General features: G+C 40.5%; 1 pseudogene; it reads left to right on the top strand.

Moving 5' to 3' along the window:
- The first annotated feature begins 1630 nt into the window (after positions 1–1630).
- LOC125195821 (uncharacterized) lies at positions 1631–4018 on the top strand (annotated as a pseudogene).
- The last annotated feature ends 704 nt before the right edge of the window (positions 4019–4722 follow it).

Raw genomic sequence — 4722 nt, 5'->3', positions numbered from 1 at the left:
AGCTTGATTATTATATATTAGTTGATAGATGTACATGTGGAGTAGCGTCTGATTGAAACTGTTCTTTGCCTATCAAGATGGTGTCTAAATTCTTTTATCTTATCACCACTATCTTCCTCTTTGAAATAGCTTCGCGTGGGTATATTGCACGCCTCAATCGGAGCTCGGATGAAGAAGTTATGGCCATTTGACGAAGGTTGCGCGAAGCAGTCAAAACAGGCAAAAACGCCCGGGTCGGTGGTTTTTAGCATATAAAACGCCCGGGGACAGTGGAAACGCCCGGGTTGGCACCATTTTTCCCGGGCCGGGCATTTTTCTCGATAACAGCCGAATTTCAATGTTTAAATTTGTTTATGGGGCGGTTTTTGGAAGGAGAGACTTCCTGGGACGAAAAGTGAGAGGAGAAAAGAGAGAAAGAGAGGAGGAAGAAGAGAAGGAAGAAATTCCGGCCAATATTCCGACTATCCGTCTCCAAATCTCAATTCCACTCAACGAGAGCATGCTTCCTATGGTTTTCATCGTGATGTTTATCATGTGTTTAGGCTAAACTCTCAATGTTGCTCCAAGTTGTAATTTAGGCTTGTGTGAATGTATCTACACCTTTGAATTCATATTTTGACATCGTTGATGTGTTTAATGTTAGATTCTATCACTTTAGATGCCTCTATCGTTATAGATGTTTAATCCTTGTTTATCGTCTCTTTAACATAGACTTGGATGGACTAATCAATTGATGTGTTGTTGAATTTGAATTGTTCAGAGGATAATTTGACAACGGATTAGGTAAGTTTATATAGTAGATGTTTATGTCTCCCGCGCTTTCGCAGGAGTTTATAAACATTGAAAATTAGTTCATGGAACAAGTGTTCAGCTGACTGTGAACTATACGTCGCAAACATGTTCAGTGCAAGCGATTAGGTTGATGAATTAATCCCAAAATTTGTGCTTTTGATAGATGTAGAAATATGCAAGTCTATTGAGCAACTTGGAGTGACATGCTTTTCCGTTTGAGAAATCCATTTTTTGTTAATCTTTTATTTTCGTTTGTCTGAATCTTTCAAAACCAAAAAAATCAAATCCTTATGTTTCATCTTTTTAACTTCATAAGTTTTAAACAATCTTCTACCTCCCTGTGGATCGACACTTGAAATACTACTAACGACGCTGTAATCTTGCAGTATCGTAGTATTATTAGAGTTAATTAATTAAACTTGATATCTTGTGTGAACTGAATCGGATACTCTAAAATACGCATCAAGTTTTGGCGCCGTTGCCGGGGAGGCAATAGGTTGTTTAATACTTAGTAGTTTTATTTTTGTTTTATTTTATTTGATCTTTTGTTTTGTTTTGTTAGGTACTTACTTCGTGTTCTTGGGGGTGATGGCCATCTACCACGTCTGGACTTGAAGACAAAGGAGTGTTTATATTAGGTGATACCTTTCTAATTCTCAGTTTAGTGATTAAGATTTTTTTTAGTTTACACTAAGGCACACACGTTTTATAAGACTAACCCCGAAGTTGTCGAGATGTCTCGCTTTCGGTAGGATTAGTATATTTGTGTTGTGTTTGGTTTCTTTTCTGTTGTGTAGGTGTTCTAGAAATTCGAAAACAGAAAAACAAAAATCAGTGGATGCAAACCAAATCTAAGGGTACACCGCAATTTGGGTTATTGATATATCATAGAAGAGGACAGAATTCAGCTGTGATTGGTACACATCAGAGTCCAGTGAGAGAAAATTCTCTATTCGAGACAAATTTTGAGGGTAGTAGCAGTGATTCAGAAGCCGAGTCTATGGCTGAAGACGACAATAATGTTCCACCACCCATGGGAAGGTTTGGCGACATCCTTAGATCGGGAGTTGATCACCCGGGGGAGTTTGCCTATGCACATGACAATGTCAACATCCCACCTCACTACATTAGTTTGGTGAGTGGTGGAAATCTTTTCCATGGTCGAGATGAAGAAGATCCGATGAGTCATTTGAATGCCTTTTATGAATTGACGAACTCTCATAGACCGCCAAATGTGGAGCATCATCGAATCAAGAGAGCTTTATTTCCTTTCTCATTGAGAGAAAAAGCAAGAGAATGGTATGACTCACTATCGGGCTACAACATTGCAACTTTTGAAGAGTTGAAGTCGAAGTTTCTCTTGGAGTACAATTCTCCAATGAAGATAGAAAAGTTGAGAGAGGAGATCACTTCATTCCGACAAAAGTATGATGAGTCATTTGCCGAAGGTTGGAAGAGATTTACAGACTTGTTAAGGAAATGCCCAAGCCAGGGACTAGCTCCGGGGCATGATCTTTTGAAGTTCTACAAGGGACTCAATCATAAAGGCACAGGCTTGGTTACTGCAGGGTCAAGTGGGAACTTGGACGATTTGACCCATGATGAAGTGAGAGCGCTCTTTCAAAGATTAGCGAACAATCAGAGGAATTGGCATAATCCAAGGAAGGTGGCCGCGAGAGATACATTTGGCGCTACTAAGGAGTCGGAAAGAGTGTTAGCTATAGAAGCTCAAATGGCTGACTTTAGTACTCAAATTTCGTTGATGACGAATGCCGTCAAATCTATGCAGTTGACTCCTCAATCCCAAGCCACGCCTGTGATGAAGTGTGGAGTGTGCCAAGGAGGACATTATACAGATCAATGTCCTAGTTTGCAAGGAGCATATGTGGAAGATGTGAATTATATTGGGGATAATCGTCAAGGCTACAATCAAGGGCCACAATACAATTAGCAGAATTGGAGACCTCAGCAACCAAATTGGAATCAAGCTGGTCTTAGCAACACTGCGGGTAATCAATGGAGGAGTAATGCCCAACCCTCGGGGTATGAGAAGAAGTCGTCAAGTGATGATCAAGTTGCGCAGATATACTCCTTCATGACTAAGAGCCAAAAGGAGAATGATCAATTCAAGGAAAACGTTAATGAGAAGTTTGGCCACATTGATGCCACAATGAAGAACTTGGTGATGATGATAGGCCAACTTGCAACGGTTGTGCAAACCAGACCCCAAGGAACTATTCCAAGCACCACGATAACGAACCCAAAGGTTAATGAGCAATGCAAAGCAGTCACATTGAGAAGTGGGAAAGAGCTAGAGAGACTTGGAGAGAAAGTGGTACATAGTGGCCCAAACATCTTGCACGCAGGGGCGGACAAGTTGTTAGGCTCGCAAACCTCGCACGCATGGGCGGACGAGGGGAGTGAGTGGGCCACTACAGATGCTAGAGATGGTCTACAAGATAAAGAAGATGCAAGTCGGCGTGATACAAAGAAGAAGTCGTTGAGTCCGGCAATGGATCCGATGAGTCCATTTAATTTTCCAGATTTTATACCGCCGCCTCCTTTCCCAATCAAGAAGAAGAGAAAGAAAATAATTCAAGAGAAGGGACTTGATTGGATGATGCATATTATTAGGAAAGTTAATGTAGATGTGTCCTTGGTGGATGTGTTCCTACATTTTTCAAAATTCTCCAAGTTTCTCAAGGACCTTATTGCAAAAAAGGAGAAGATACAAGATGATGGTGTGGTGATATTGAGCGCATTTTGCTCACAGTTTGTGAAGGGAAAGATGCCGGCTAAGAGAAGAGACCCCGGAAGTTGTGTGATCCCGTGTGAGATGGGAGATAAGAAGTTCCCAAAGTGCCTACTTGATCAAGGCTCGGGAATATCATTGATGGCTTTGAAAACTGCGAGATCAATCGGTCTTGAAGCAAGGATTGAACCAATCGACATTGACCTTCAGTTGGCGGATCATTCAATTGTTAAGCCTAAAGGAATCATCGAGGATGTCTTGGTGAAGGTGGACAAATTTATACTCCCGGTTGACTTCATTGTCATAGAGATGGAAGAGGACAAGGACATGCCTATTCTCTTTGGTAGGCCATTTTTAGCAACCGGCGATGTTGTAATTGAGACCAAGACAAATACGGTCATGTTTCGAGTTGATGGAGAGAATGTTGTGATAGAGCAGGAGAAGGCGAAGAGGCACCAATTGGAGTTTGGATAGGAAAGCTGCAAAGAAGAAGGTCCAGCCAACGACAATAAAGAAAGGCGCTGATTGGGAGGCAACCCAAGTTTTTTTTTTTTAATTTTATTTTCTTTTATTTTTATTTTCATATGTTGGAGGTTTTGTTTGCTCAATTCTTTCCTCTAGCATTTGTTTTGAATTGAGTGTTTCTTTATGTTTTGTTTTTTGTTGTTTTGTTTTGTTTTGTAGGGAGCACATTGGAGTTTATGAGGGAGCACACATACGATTGAAGATACACCCACCCTCCCACCCATATGCTACGGATTTCATGCTAAGTTTGGGGGAGTCTTCTATCCCTTTACTTTTTATGCTCTTCTTTGCTTGCATTGAGGACAATGAAGCATTCAAGTTTGGGGGGTTGGTTTGAGTTTGAATGAATTTTATGCATGATGCATGTTTTCTTGGGTGTATTGTATGCTAAAATTGTTTTGAATCAATGTAATTGACGGGTGCATGCTTTATCTTCGGCTTTATGGTTGGGAAATCTTGCTTGATTTTACTTGATCTTTGAAGCTTAGGATGGATGGAATTTGTGCATTGATTTATTTGAAAGAGCATTTTGTGACTACAATCGATTTCTTGAGTTGAGGAGAGTATGAAAGTCATATGTCTTGTGGAAATTATGTTGGATTGATTTGCTTTATTGAGTTGGGTGCTTGCATTCATATGTGTCAATGATATGG

The sequence above is a fragment of the Salvia hispanica genome, chromosome 1, assembly GCF_029641045.1.
Source record: "Salvia hispanica isolate PSC_SH4W2 chromosome 1, Shi_PSC_v1, whole genome shotgun sequence".
Taxonomy (NCBI): domain Eukaryota; kingdom Viridiplantae; phylum Streptophyta; class Magnoliopsida; order Lamiales; family Lamiaceae; genus Salvia; species Salvia hispanica.
This window is presented reverse-complemented; position numbering and strand designations above follow the sequence as displayed.